Source organism: Chinchilla lanigera, unplaced genomic scaffold (assembly GCF_000276665.1).
Source record: "Chinchilla lanigera isolate Chin_1 unplaced genomic scaffold, ChiLan1.0 scaffold00015, whole genome shotgun sequence".
Taxonomy (NCBI): domain Eukaryota; kingdom Metazoa; phylum Chordata; class Mammalia; order Rodentia; family Chinchillidae; genus Chinchilla; species Chinchilla lanigera.
The window spans coordinates 8,006,477-8,022,409 of NW_004955416.1; the positions used below are offsets into that span (position 1 = coordinate 8,006,477).

At 41.1% G+C, this 15,933-nt stretch overlaps 1 protein-coding gene across 3 annotated transcripts in view; it reads right to left on the reverse strand.

Moving 5' to 3' along the window:
- The window catches only part of Ino80 (INO80 complex subunit), a 150,342-nt gene extending 135,956 nt beyond the window's left edge, over positions 1 to 14,386 (reverse strand). For 2 of the 3 annotated variants that reach the window (XM_005381276.2, XM_013512574.1), the window contains exons 1-2: positions 14,210 to 14,386; positions 14,032 to 14,103 (exon numbers count right to left, since the gene is read on the reverse strand). The gene's annotated coding sequence lies outside the window, so the exon portion shown is untranslated. The remainder of the gene's footprint in view (positions 1 to 14,031; positions 14,104 to 14,209) is intronic. The other variant, XM_005381275.2, reaches the window with a different exon arrangement.
- Positions 14,387 to 15,933: the final 1,547 nt, after the last annotated feature.

Genomic DNA, 15,933 nt, shown 5'->3' on the forward strand with positions numbered 1-15,933 from the left:
AAGACCCATTAAGAGGATGAAAAGACAAGCTACAGGCTAGAAGGATAAATACATTTGCAACCACATGTTTGGCAAAGGACCAGTATCTATGATACATAAAGAATTCTCCAAACTCAGCAGTAGAAAGGATGGAGTGCAAAAGCAGATAAGCCGCCAGGCATGGTGGCACATGCCTGTAATCCCAGCACTCAAGAGGCTGAGGCAGGAGGATCATTGTGAGTTCGAGGCCAGCATGGGCTACAAAGTGACTCAAGGCCAGCCTGAACTGCATAGCGAGCCCCTGTCTCAAAAGAAAAAAAGCTGATAAGCCAAACAATGTATCTTAGCCTGTCTTCTGCTCCTACAGCAAAATACCACAGACTGCGTGAAGTATAGACAATAGAAGTTTATTTGGCTCATGATTCTGGAGGGTGAGTTGCCCGAGGTCATGGGGCTATGTCTAGTGGGAGCCTGCATGCTGTACTGTAACATGGCCAAAGGGCAGGCAGGCAAGTGTGAGCAGAGACAGAAACAATTAAGATTTCATATTCATCAGGAAGTCCCTCTCACAATAACGATATTAATACATTCATGAGGACAGTGTCTCGTGACCTAGGAAACCCTTACAGGTGTACACTGGCAATTAATTTTTTAAAGAGACAAGGTCTTACTACATTGCCCTTGCTATGTTGGTTAGGCTGGGCCCAAACTCCTAGGTTCAAGCAATCCTGCTGTCTCAGTTTCCCTACAACCTGGGGCTAAACGTGTGGGCCCAGCAATTGCACTTAAATTTCAACACATATTTTGGAGGCGATATTCAAACCATAGCACAATCCATGGGCAAAAAGATGCACAACAAAGAAGATTAACAAATTACAAATATACATATGGAAAGATTTGATACTATTAGCCACCAGGAAGTGTAAAAACTACAGTGTGATACCACCTCATCCTTGTTCACCCTGCTAAGATAAAAAAGAGAAACAGTAACAGTCTTAGCAAAGATTTGGAGAACTTCGATTACTGAGAAATGATTCTAAAGTCTAATGTGCTTCTGGATTGCTTGAAGATCTTGTAAAGATGCAGATTCTGATTTAGTAGGTGTGAGGTGGACCACTTATTTATTTATTTATAAACAGGATCTTGCTATGTAGTCTAGGCTTGTCTTTAACTCACTATATATCCCTGGCTGGCCTTGAACTTGCGACCCTCCTGCCTTAGCCTTTCCAGGGCTGGAAATACAGGTATGTGCCATCAGACATTGGTTCAGATACTACACATTTCCAACAAGTTACCAGATGCTGCTGATATTCCAGTGTCTGTGGGTCACACTTTGAGTAACCAGGCCCTAGAGCAGTGTGATCTAATAGAACTTTCTGTGCTGGCAGATATGTCCTGCAGAGTCCAACACAGTAGCCACTACTAGCTATGGAGCTACTGTCCAACATAGCAGACTCACGTAACTACTGAGCCCTTGAAATATGACTAGTGCTACTGAGAAAGTGAATTTTTTTTTTTTTTTTTTTGCGGTACCAGGGATCAAACTCATGACCTTGCGCTTGCCAGGCAGGTGCTTATGCCACTGAGCTATATCCCCAGCCCCAGAAAGTGAATTTTTAATTTTAATGAGTTTAAGTTTAAATTGCTACATATGGCTGCAGATAACATATTGGACAACACAATCATAGAGCACCTTCAGATCCATCCAACATTATTCTGTGACCTGAATAACATCTTGGAGATATCTCAAATTCCTGATTGACTAAGCTTATTTTCTTCAATTTTTAAGATTGCTAATCATCCATTGGCATGGAGGTTTTGAATATAAAATCTGATTAAATGGCAAACTGAGCTGTGACTTAGTCTAGAGGTCAGCTTTCCTTCCACCATCAAGATTCTGTCATTTCGCCCGAGGAGATGGCACATCCCTGTAAGCGCTACTCAGGAGGCTGAGGTAGGAGGGTTGCAAATTCAATGTCAGCCTGGGAAGTTTACTAAGGCCCTGTCTCAAACTTTAAAAATAAATTGGGGGGGGTGCCTCAGTAGTTGAGCACCTTCCTAGCATGTGAAAGCCCTGGGCTGAACCCCAAGATTCTGTCACCTAATTGAGAGTTGGTTCTTCTTGTGAGGCATGGTGGTATACACCTATATTCTCAACTACTTGGGAGGATGAAGCAGGAGAATCAAAAATTCAAGGCCAGCCTGGCAACTTACTGAGATCTTGTCTCAAAATAAATTTTAAAAAAAGAGCTAGGAATGTAACTCAATGGGACAGTACCCCTTGGTTCAATCCTTAGTATCACAAAAGAAAGGAAAGAAGAAAGGAAGGACAAAAAGAAGGAAGAAAGAATGAAGGGCCAGGAGTGGTAGCACACACCTGTAATGCCAGCACTCTGAGGCTGAGACAAGAGGATTGCCATGAGTTCAAGGACAACCTGGACTACATAATGAGTTCAAGACCAACCTGAACAACATAGCAAGATCCTTTCTTAAAAAAAAAAAAAAAAAGAGGAAGGAAGGGAAATTGATTCCAAGAAATAACTAAAAATTTAACAACACTTAACAACAGCATAACAACATGTTTAATTTCAAACAACATTAATTAAGGACAAAAAGAGATAATGTGGAAAGAAACAATACTGAAAATTGAAAAGAGGGACATTACTAGAGATTCTGCACAATTAAAAAGATAACAGGATAGTATATAAATAGTAACAAACCAATAAATTTGAAATTGTTTTTGTAAGAAGCTATAATTTACCAAAACTTACTCAAAAATGAACAATAAGCTTTTGGAGTTTTATAATAATTAAAGAAACTGGACCAGTAATCAAAAACCTTCTCATAAGAAAACAGCAGACCCAGCTGGCTTTACCAGTGACTTCTAGCAAACATTCAAACGAAAATTAATTCCAATAATCACAGACTTTCCAGAGCACAGAATTCTCTGAAACAATTTATAAAGTTAACATAATATCCCTAACAAGGAGAGAAAAAATATTATACATCAATTCACTCACGAACATAACTAGTAAACTGAATCCAGGAGTTTGCTTCAGAATCCAAGGTTGATTTAATTATTTATAAAAATTACTCCTAAACTTGGAAAAATCATATGATATCACAGATTTGATAAAATTAAATATACACATATGACTTTTTAAGAAAATACTCTTAGCAAACTACAATTAAAAAGTTAATCTGATTAGGATAATTGTTAAACCAAAGTCACACAAAAAATTTACAGGAACATTTAACGGTGAAAAACTAAATATTTTATTTTTCTTTTCTTTCTACTATACTAAGGATTGAACCACTGAGCTGCATCCCCAGCTTTTTTTATTTCATTTTGAGAGAGTGTCTCACAAAGTTGCCCAGACTGGCTGCGTAGTAGCTGGGATGGCAGGTGTGTGCCACTGCACCTGGGTGAAAGATTTCTTTCTGAGATTAGAACAACACAAGTATGCCTTCAATTCCCATTTTCCTTCTGCAGCGTACTGGAGATCTTAGCAAGCACACACACACACACACACACACACACACACACGAAAGTTCTACACTTTTGGATGGAAAAATTATTTATATATGAATATGTAAAACATACTCATAAATCTATAAAGTATTAGAATTAATAGTTTAACAACACTGAATAGATAGAAAATAAAGTTTTATAACAGATGTTATTTAAAACAGCACCAAACTAAATGTAATGTAGTATCCTGGATTGGATCCTGGAGCAGAAAAAAAGACATTAGTGGAATCCAAATAAACTGTAGTTTAATGTATCTTATCTTACAATACTAATTCCATAGTTAGTACAGATGTACCATGGTGTTGTAAGATGCTAGCATTAGGAGAACCTGAGCTGAAGGGCTACAGGAATTTTCTGTTCCATCTTTGCAACGCTTTTAAAAATTTAAAATTATTTCAAAATAAAAAGTACCTAGAAATTATTTTAACAAAAGATGTGTCAGACCATTTTGGGAAAAAAACTATAAAATTTTAATGAGAGGTATTAAAGAAAATCTAAATAAATGGGAAGTTTAGCAAATTCATGATTTAGAATTCTTGATTTACTGACAATTTTGAGTATCCCTAAAGATATTTGTAAATGTGATGTAATCCCAGCCAACACTCTGATAGCTTTGTGGAATTTACAACTTTAACATTTTTATGAAAATGAAAATGGCCAAAAGGTGCCAACATACTTTTTGTTTCCTTGAGTTGTTTTGTTTTGTTTTGCTTTGCTTTGCTTTAGTTTTGTTTTGTTTTGGTTTGGTTTTTGTTTTGTTTTGTTTTTTGAGACAGGGTCTCGCTATGTAGTTCAGGCTGGCCTCGAACTATGTAGTCCTGGTTGACCTCAAACTCATGGCAATCCTCTTGCCTCAGCCTCCTGACAACTGTTATAGGTGCCAAAATATGTTTAAAGAAGAAGAATGAGCCGGGTGTGGTGGTGCACATCTGTAATTCCCAGCACTCGGGAGGCTGAGGCAGGATGACTGCTTCGAGTCAAGGGCAGCCTGGGCTACAAAGTGAGTTCAAGGCCAGTCTGAACTGCATAGTGAAACCCTGTCTCAAAAAAGACAAAAAAAATAAAGAAGAATGAGTTGGTGTTTGAGCTGTTAAGATTTAGTAGAAAGCTATAATAATCAAAGCTATAAAGTGTTATGTCAATAACACGTAACTACTGGGACAGAATAGAAAACCCTACAGACTCATAACATCTTTTTTTGTCTTTTTTTTTGGAGACAGGGTCCTGTTATGCAGTTCAGGCTGGCCTTAAGCTCACTTTGTAGCCCAGGCTGGTCTCAAATTCTCAATGATCCTCCTGCCTCAGCCTCCCCAGTGCTGGGATTACAGGCATGCACCACCACGCCCGGCAACATCTTGACATTGTATATTTGATATTTGAAATATTAGCACCTCTAGTGACCTACACCTTTTGACACTGGATATTTGATAGTGGGATTACTTTAGTTCTCCAGTAAATGGCACTGACATAAGTGAAACAATGAAATAAATAAAAATGAAATAAAATTGTGTATCCATATATAGAAACCTGTATATGGGATCCCTACTTCACAATATATTTAAAATGAAATAAAATTGCGTATCCATACATAGAAACCTGTATATGGGATCCCTACTTCACAATATATTTAAAAATTGCCAGGTGTGGTGACACAGTCCCGTACTCCTAGCTACTGCAGTCTGAGGCAGGAGGGTTACAGGTCCAAGGCCAGCCTTCGCAACTTGAGGAGATCCTCTCTCAAAATAGAAAAATGAGAAGGCCTAGCAATGTAGCTCAGTGTGAGACCCTGGTTTCAACCCCCATAGCAACAAAATAAGTAACTGAAAACCAAAAAAGAGCTCTATTTTTGGTAGTGAAAGACCTAAGTGTGAATGGCAAAATAAGAAGACATAAAGGAAATATTTCTAAGATATTTCAGCAAGAAAAGATTGAGGGGGTGATACTGGGGATTGAACCCAGGGCCTCAGTCACACTAAGCAAACACTCTACTACTAAGCTATGTGCCTCGCTCAGAATTTTTAAACAAGATCAAAAAAGTAATCGCAGTGAAGGAAAGGCTTGCTTTCACTGAAGAGTGCCATGTGTACTAGTCAGCTTCGCATCTCCATCGCGGAAAACCTGACAGGTTGCTTAGGAAGAAGTTGAGGTGGACCAACTTGACCAGGCTCCAAGTCCAAGCCAAGGGGCCCTTTGGTAAGGACCTCTGGTAAGGACAGTGAGTAGCAGCACATCACGGTGAGAGCAGCACAAAACCAAGCATGGGACTAAATCTCAAATCCAGAGCAGAGAGAAGTGCCTGCTGTGCCACAAGCCATCGCTCTGGGGGCACAGGCGCATCCCCATGGCCTCTTCACAGTGACCTCCCCACAGTGCCAGGCCGGAGACCAAGGCTTTTACTAAGATGGACCTTGGGGCATTATTACAAGTGACAAGGGAATCAGCAGACTGGGAGAAGATACTAGCAATGCATATAACTGACAAGGAGCTTATATCTAGAATAAGGAAAAAACCATTAATTGAAAAACAGGTAACTGTGAGAACAAAAGAACTGAATAGGCACTTTAAAGATTTCTAGTCAATTAACGTACCAGTGTTCAGCCTCACAAAAACAGGGAAAAGCAAACTAAAGCCTCAACGAGCTGCCACCACTCACCAGATTATACACCTAAAGGTGAGACTGCACCTGCTGTCAATGAGCAGGCGGCACATTAGAGGTTGTATACAAGGTTGGGTGTGTCAGTCAGTAAAAGCATTCCAGAAACAGCCAAATGAGTATGCGCATGCCTGGTGATGCCACTCCTGGAGGAACTCATGCCTGTCTGCACTGGGATATGCAGACAAGGACACTTACGGCAGCACTGTGGTAATCAGATGGAGAGAATATCAGTATCAACAGTGGTGGCAAATTATGTAGACATTTGCTTTCAGTGCTGAGGATCGAAAACAGAGCACTGGGGTAGGTCCCCACCCCTTTTCATTTTTTTTTATTTTGAAGCAAGGTGTCCTTTATTTGCCTAGGCCGGCCCCAAACTTGCAATCTTCCTGCCTTGGTTTCCCAAGTGGCTGGGCTAAGAGGCGTGCAGCACCACACCCAGATATACTTTCTGTTTTTCTGTTGCTAGGACTGAACCCAGGACCTTGTGCATGATAAGTACACACTGTACTCATGAGCTCCAACTCCCAGCCCTTAGCTTTGCTTTTAAAAGGATGATCTCGGAGCCAGGTGTGGTGACACATGCCTGTAATCCTAGTGCTTGAGAGGCCAAGGCAGGAGGATCATTTCCAATTCAAGGCCAGCCTGGGCTACATAGTGAGTTCAAGACTAATCTGAATTACATGGCAAGGCCCTGTCTCAAAAAAAAAAAAAAAAAAAAGATAATTTCTTTCCCTTCCTGTGACTTGCCAAGCCTCTTAGGAGAGGATACATTCTACCTACTTGACTTGGCCATGAGATAAGCTTTGGTGAATAAATTTTGAGTAGAATAGGCATGATATACTGTATATCACATCCAATCAAAAGCTTTCAGAGTCATAGTTATTATTTCTGCTTTGGCCACAAAAAACTATGTTCCAGATTAAGCTGGTATGGTGGCACATACCTACGATCCAGCAGTCTGGGGGGCTGAGGCAGGAAGGCAGAAAGATCATAAGTTTTAGCCCATCCTGGGCAATTTAGCAATCTGGTAAGATCCCAGTATAAAAGAGCTAAGGGTGGAGGATGTAGCTCAGTGTAAAGGCCCCAAGTTCAATCTTCAGTACAGAAAAAAAGAAAAAAAAAGGCATGTTCCAAATAGAACTTGCATCCTCAGCCTGTGTGCTAAAATGAGAAAATACATTGAAAAGAACCAAGCTGATAAGGTTTATAAGTAAAAAGAGGGACAGATATTTGTTATTGTAAGGCAGTGAGGGTTAGGGGCTTCTTATAGCTGCAAAGCTAATAAAATAGATAAATTGTGGTATTTGGTCATGCATTGCTAACAAGCGTGTCTCTCTGTCTCTGTATGTCTCCCTGGTACTGGGGATTGAACATAGGGCCTTGTGAATGCTAGCCAGGCCCTCTACCACTGAGCTATATCCCCAGCACTTTTTATTTTGAGATGGGGTCTTACTAAATTACCCAGTGTTGTAATAAGGGTTTACAAGGGAAACAATACAGGACACAATTTACAGGATTATTTAAAAATAGTCACTCAAAGGGAGTCAACTGCAAAAGAGTATGGGAGATCAGTCCCCACACTAGAGATCCAAAGAATCTAGCTGAGGGCCTGGATCCTAGGGCAATGTCCTGCACAAGTCCAGCTGAAGACCTACAGCCCATGGCAATGTCTTCCAAGAGTCTAGTTGGAGGCCTATAGCCCTTGGCAATGTCTCACGCAAGTCCATATCAAAGATCTGCACTGGGATGGCCCAAAGGTCAATGGTGGAAACTAGAAAGTCTGTGCTAGCAGGATGAAGGATCTGTGCCAGCAGGATGAGAGATGTGCACTGCAGCCAGGGAGAGACTCTCATAGTAAGGACCAAAGTTCCCCTGAAAAGAACAGCCATCCTCAGCAACAGACAGGTCCTGAGTTCCTCTGACAATGAGAACAGCTGAGTTCAGGGAAACCAGTGTGACAAGTTTCTCCAGGACAAGCAACAGCACCACCATCTTCCTCTCCAGTTCTCTTTTTATGATGTTGGCAACAGTTCTCAGGTGGGGCTGGGCATGGTGGCGCACGCCTGTAATCCCAGCACTCAGGAGGCTGAGGCAGGAGGATCATTGCAAGTTCGAGACAGCCTGGGCTACAAAGTAAGCTCAAGGCCAGCCTGACTGCATAGTGAGACCCTCTCTCAAAAAGACAAAAAAAAAAAAAAACAACAACAAACAATTCTCAGGTGGGCTGTCCACACCCAGCACCATACTAATTCAGTTCAGTTGAGTGTTACAAATTGACCATTAGTTAATCTGCCTAACCCAGGCTGGCCTCAAACTTGTGATCCTCCTGCCTCAGCCTCTGTCTTGGTTACTTTTCTCTCGTTGCTGAGACAAAATACCCAATGCCCAAAATGAAGGAAGGAAAGGTTTATTTAGCTTACAGTTTGTGGAGGTTTCAGTCCATACTTGGCTAGCTCCGAGGCAGAAGGTAGCAAAGCAACAAGAGCAAAAGCGGGGAATGGCAGCCAAACAGCAAACAGCCAGAGCAAAAGGGAGGAATGGCGGCAAGCAGCTTCTTTTTCCCTGCCTTACTTTGTAAACAGGCTACCCCCACCTAAGGGGCGTGTAGCTCTCACATAATCTCCATGCCCTCCTCTTGCACAGGCTCAGGATGTATACAAAGTAAGCACCCTGGCTTCCTGCTGAGTCACTTAGCCAAACCTCTAGACTCCCCAAGTTGACACAATGTATCAACCATAACAGCCTCCCAAATACCTGGGATTACTGGCATGTGCAGTGACACTCAGCCATAACAATGTTTTGAGCATAAATAGACAGCATATACAATGGCAGTCCTAGGGCTGGGGATTTAGCTCAGTGGCACAGCGCCTGTCTGGCAAGTACAAGGTCGTGAGTTCAATTCCTGGTACTGGAAAAAAACAAAAAACAGCAACAACAAAGAAACAATGGCAGTTCCATATGATTATAATGAAACAATTCCTAGTAAAGCTATGCCTATTGTAATGTCATGGTGCAATGCCTTACACATGTGTTTGTAGTGATATTGGTATAAACGAATTACTGTGCTGCCACTCATATAAAAGTATATGCATATAATTATGTATTGTGTATAATTTCTGATAATGATAATAAATGACTATGTTACTGGCTGAGGTATTTACTATACACATTTTTTACCATTACTTTTTTGAGGGCAAGTACTAGGGATTGAACCCAGGGCTATGGGCTGCAATAAGCTATATCTTCAGTCCCTTTTTAAAATGTTATTTTATTTTTGTTTATTTGTGTTTTGTTTTGTTTTGTTTTGAGAAAAGGTCTTGCTTTGTAGTCAGGGTAGCCTTAAACTCACTGTGTAGTTCAGGCTGGCCTCAAACTCATGGAAATCCTCCTGCCTCTGTCTACTGAGTCCTGGGATTATTGGTGTGTGCCACCACCACACCTGGCTTTTATTTTATTTTTGAGACAGGGTCTTGCTATGTAGTTCAGGCTAGCTTTGAACTTATTATGTAGCCCAGTGATCCTTCTACCTCAGCCTCCACAGTGCTGGGATTACAGACATGCACCACCATGCCCAGCTGTTATTTTATATTTTGAGACAAGGTCTCACTAAGTCACTAAGTTGCTCAGGTTGGGCTAGAATTTGTGATTCTCCTGCCTTAGCCTCCCAGGGTGCTGGGTATCCACAACACACCCAGGTTTTCTTCTCCTTCTCCTTCTCCTTCTTCTTCTTCTCCTTCTCCTTCTTCTTCTTCTCTGTAGAAGAGTGTGCCATGTTATGCTTCAGCAGTTTCATTAATCTTGCATTTACCGCATCTCTTGACTGCATCACGAGGCCATGTCCAGGGGTTGACCTGTACCATCTAGGTTTGCACAAGTAAAAACTCTACAATGTTCTCAACGGAACCACCTAAGGAACCATTTCTCAGTGTGTACACTCATGGTGAAGCGGTGCATGACTGTATACCAACAAGGGAATACCAGTCAGCAACAAAAATGAATGAGACAAACCCATGCAACAACAGAATGGTGTTGAATAAAGAAGCCACATAGAAAAGAACATTTACAACCTAATTCCATGTACACAAAGCTCAAGAGGAGGCAAAAGCACTGTGCCGGAGAGTTTCTCTTGAAGAGAAGGACGTAACCACTACAGTCTGTCATGGAGTGGAGAGGAAGAAGGGAGATGGGTGCAAAAGGAGAACACAGTGAGATCCTCTGGCACTCACAGTGTTCTCCTCTGTGAAATAGGTGTTGAGTTTAGATTTTTCTTTATTGATTTTTATTCCTATTTCACAATTTAAAAGACTTTAGAAAATTCCCTAGCATTGCTCATGTGTTCCTCTAAGTCTTCCTCAGATTCCAGTCATCCCTCACCTGGAAAGTGCTACAATGTGGTTTCGTAACTGAGATTTCACAAGACGTGAGATCAAAATGCTTTCCTGATAGCCCAGCGCAGAATAGCTTCACACTGCTTCTTCTCTTATTCCTGGAATTCTTGGCCCAAAAACCCCCCAGAAAACCACTCACACCAATCTGGCAAAGTCCACTATTTACAATTCAGCACTGCTGTTGATTAGTTAAAATTCTTCCATTCTTTAGAGGCCTACACATTTTTTCCTCTTAAATATTTATTTCATTATTTCACTTAATGTTGAGATCATAGTTGCATTATGGTGATTTCCAGAAGCATTTTTTGAATTTCAAGTACTTCTTTTTTTTTTCCTTTTTTGGTACCGGGAATCGAACTCAGGACTTTGCGCTTGCCAAGCAGGCACTTGTACTGCTGAGCTTAATCCCCAGGCCCAACAATGATTGGTATTTTAGAAGAATAACAAAATGTTGATATTTTAGAAGAATAACAAAAAATGGAACATTACCCACATCATATACATGAGGAACACTACGGATACATGATGCTTTGATTTCCCTGTTTCTTAAACATTCACAGTAAGTCAAACTATGTTATTGGTGCTTGCATTTCATTATGACTGGATTTACATTTTCTTTTTGCACATTGAAGGGAGATTCCGATATCTTATTAGCTTTTCAGTCTTCTGCTCAATTTTAATTTCCTAATCCTCCTTGGCTGCCATGTTTCGTCTAATCTCATTTATAAGATATCACTCCAGAGACCCAGTCCTTTCCTACTCGTACAGCATTAGCCAAGTATGGTGGCATATCCCTGTAATCCCAGTACTTGGGAGGCTGAGGCAGGAGGATCACCATGAGTTCAAGTCCAGCCTGAACTACATCATGAGACCCTGAAAAAAAAAAAAATTAATACAACCTTTACCAAAATACCAGTTTTGTAAATTTTCCTCTTCTAATGCAGTACACTTCTGAACGCAGGACACAGGGATTCTCTTACTCATCTAGGCATTACATAGGTGGCAAATAACACAAATCCATCCAATATAATTTCCTGTCCTTAGCAGGAGCGACAGACAATTGTGATAAATGGCACAGGTACCTTTTCATGACGTGTATCTTCCTCAAAAATTATGTGGTATATACCTGTGTTAATTAGGCCGTAGGGAGACAGATTATTTGCAAATGGAAAAAGGACTAAGAGATGGGAGAGGAAGGGAATACAAGAAATGTAAGATGTGTTATAATCATGTGCCAACTTCCCACAGTAAGTATAATCATTACATACAGCAAATATGTACTAAATTTAAAAAAATAATAATAATCAGGCTGTAACCAAGAAACCACAAGTAACTAAGTTTTTTGTTTATGTTGGGTTTTCATTGTTATTGTTTGCTTTTTCTGTTTTTTGTTTGTTTGTTTGATTGGTTTTGGTGCTATAGGGAGTTGAACCCAAGGCCTCATGAATGCTAGGCAAGTGCTCTACCACTTTTTTTTTTCTTTTTCAGATAGGGTCTTGCTATGCAGTTCAGGCTTTGTTCAAACTTGCAGCAATCCTCCTGCCTCAGCCTTCTGAGTACTAAGATCACAGGCATGTGCCACCACACCTGGCCTGAAAAAGGAAATTTACAGCAGGAAGTTAATTCCACAGCTGATGGAGAAGATGAGAAACCAGTAGTGAGTGAATGTGAGGCAGCCCAGAAATTATCAACAGCAGGAAGATCCTACTACACATCAACTGAAGAACAAAGGAATAAGTGCTGTCACTAGGACCCAGAAACCAGAGTCATCTTGTAGAAGCTGAAACCATGGCAGGATCTCGGGAGGAGATGTAGCCCAAGCAAGGCTGGAGGCTCCACCCAGGGCAAAATGAAAGAGGCAATGTCCTGGCTTCTCTCTCCCTCCATGTGCTGCCATGTGCTTGTTTTCCAGCTGAGTTTGGGCAATGAGAATAAGAAATGGGGGAACCGAGAAGAAAAGGAAGCTCAGAAGCCATGACCCTTGTCTCTAAGGTCAAGTCTATCGCCTGGGAGAAGAAACAGATTTATTCTCCGTGGTACTAAGAGGATCAACAGCTGGGGATATAGCTCAGTAGCACAAGCACCCGCCTGGCAAGTGGGAGGTCCTGAGTTCAATTCCCAGTACCGGAAAAAAAAAAAGAATCAATAGATAGAAAATAACTGATAAACAAAATACAACTCACAACTAGGAAGAACAGTTAAATAAGCAGAATGTTTTAAAAAGGGAGTAATTTGCCTTAAAGAGTGTTCTTAGATTCCGTAGATCTATAAGTATTGAAATATTACAAATAAGCTGCTTTTCTGTAATTTCTAGGTTATGTCATTAAAAGCCACAGTTAGAGGTGTGGCATCTCAGTAGTGGGTATATGAACATTCACTATGAAACCTTTAGACTTTGCCACAGATGTGAAACATGTAATAAAATGTTAGAAAGACATCACTGAAGGAAAAGGACATGTAGGCCTACAAAATGGGACATCTGCTTGTGGGTGCATTAGTTAACCATTCTGGTAACAAATAACCCCAAATTTAGTGGCTAAAGCAGCATTTAATATCCTACTGTCTCTGCGGGTCAGGATCCAGGGTCGCCTGAGCTGGTGGTCCTGGCCCAGCTCTCTCACCGTCATCTGAAGGCCCAACTGAGGCAAATCTACCCCTAGGGCCACCTGGGTGGCTGCTGAGGACAGACTTTCCCAGGGTCTTGGCCAAGGCCACAGCTCTCTGTCAGGTTAACTTCTGGTCAGTGCTGAGCGTCTCCCAACAGCACAGTTGGATTCCCCCAGCATAAGTGATCTGAGGAAGAGTGCACCCAAGACGGGAGCCACAGTATTCGGCCCTTCAGGAAGAGTAAAGTCTATGCCAGGGGTCTGGGGGAGATAGCAGTAGTGGTAGTGACGGCAGAGATTTTACATCTTCCCAAACCTCCACATAAAGACAGAATAATTACAGAGCAAAACCAAAGAACAACACTTACAACAAAAGTGGGTGACAAACCTGAAATTACAAGTGGGTAGGGACAAACCAAGAGCCACCGACATCCATGTAGGAAAAAAACAAGGGGACACATTGGGGTATCCGGCAGACCTAACAAAATCTTGAATTGGCCAATGGGTCTTAACTAGAATATGTTAACGCCAATTTGAGAGTAGCTGCTGAAGTCAACAAGTGATGTAAGGATCCCATCACATGAAGATTTTTATAGGCTGGAGCGAGCAAGCCAGACCCTATAAACTCTGGAAAATAACCAACCATAGCACCTATCCAGGACAGTGTCCCACAGTGGAAGTCCTAGAAACGTAATAAAAATTAAGCAGGGCAGGGACGAGAAAGAGAAAGAGAAGTTCCAGATAAAAGTAGGGGAAGAAAACAGAAAGAAAACTACCACAGTTTTAATATTACTCAAAAACAACAAAAGAAGTAGTTCTGTGAAATTTAAAATAAAACAAAAACTAACAGTCAAGAGTGATAGTGCATACCTGTGATTCCAGCACTCAGGAAACTGAGGCAAAAGGATCATGGCCAGTCTGGCCTACACAGGGGGAGCTTGTCTAAAAACAAAACAACAATAATAAAAACAAACTTGAACAAAAGCATCCCCCTCTTAGGGCAGTGTTAGTGGTTTTTCTTAAGCATAAACAGCACGAGCACACCTACCATCTACTTATTTTCCTCACTGTGAGCCTGATGTTGACCAGCCAGACGGCTCTTTCCACAATGCCCTGTGCTTCTTGGAGGAAACATGAGCAATCTCTGCACAGCAAGATTTGTTGCACGTCAGCAGTGATAAGTCACAAGGCAACTCCTCCTCCCATGCGAGATTTAAGCTCTTTTATTGAGGAGTTAATAAAACTCCTTCCTCTTCACCTGTTCCCCTCCAGTTCCCCTCGACAAAAGTCAGCCTCGCCTCATCCGCCTTGGCAGAACCAGACGTTCAACTCTGACAAAGGACACCCCCTGCTCGGACTGTTCTGACCCACGGACACCCCCTCCCAGAAAATGTTCTGGTTCACAGACAGCTTAAAAACCCCATGCTTTGCTCAGCTCAGGGCTGTCCTAGTCCGCTGGGCAGCCTGCTGTGTCACTGCCCCCAGTAAAGACTCCTCTCGTGTCAGAAGGTCTGGTCTGGTTCTGTGTGGGTCTCGGCCCGATCATATCAAGCAGCACCTCCAGCTCCTCGATATTGTGCACCAGGAACTTCCAGAAGTCACTGGGCAGCATGAGCTTTGTCTTTTTGGTGCTCCCATAACTTTGTTGGGTGTTAAGATCTGGCCCATAAACCTTCTCCCCACCCTGTTGTTGATGCCTCTTGGTTTCTGCCAGTTGCTTAATTTTGACATGTGGGTCTGACTGGTGCCACATGAACCTCAGGGTCCTCTTTTTGACAATCTTAAGCTTCATGACTGAGCTTCTGAGGGCTGCCATGGTACCAAGCTGGAGATGGTTGCCACCTTTGTAGGCAGTTGCTGGGGACTCTTCCAATTTTTTTTTTTTTTTTTTTCAGTAATGGGGCTTGAACCCAGGGCCTTCACGCTGAGCTATAGGACCAAATTTCATTATTTTTCATTTTGAAACAGGGTCTTGCTCAATTGCTAAATTACTCAAGCTAGGTTTGAATTTTCAATTTTCCTGCCTCAGCCTCCAAAAATGCTAGGAATTACAGGTGTGTGCCACCAAGCCCATTGCTAGGTTTCCAAATTTTAAGAAAACTAGTTTCTCTTGAATAGGAGAAACAAGAAAATTGCCACTTGAATTCCACACATGTTTACTAAAGGAAAAAACGTAAAATAACATACCAATGATCATGTCAGAAAGTCATATTCAAAAATAGATCAACATTCTAGTGTATTATTGTATAAAAACCTAAAAGCATTAGAAATATATAAAATATGAAAGAATATAAATCAAGATAAAAATATTCAGAAATGAAGTGATAGAACCTTAAAAAATGAATTAAAAGTTTTTTTTTTTGTTTGTTTTGTTTTTTTGACCTTGAACTTGGTTATGTAGCCCAGGCTGGCTTTGAAGTCATGGCAATCCTCCTGCCTCAGCCTCCCAAGTTCTGGGACTACAGGTGTGCGTCACCATGCCTGGCAGATTTTATTTATTCTTTAAGTAAAAGGAAGCAAAAAAGTAAAAGGAGTCAAGAGAAAGTGATATATATTAAAACAAGCCAACAAAATCCAGCAGATATTAGGAATCTTTAAAGACAAAAAACAAAGCAAGAAAAGAGAATAAATACTTAAAATATAAATCATTCCTAAAAATTAACAAACTAACTTAAAAACTGATACTTAAAAAGGCATGCTGTGTGTCTGAAAACAGTAATTTGGAAACACCAACACTGAGACATACTCTAGCAAAATTATCTAACTTTAAAG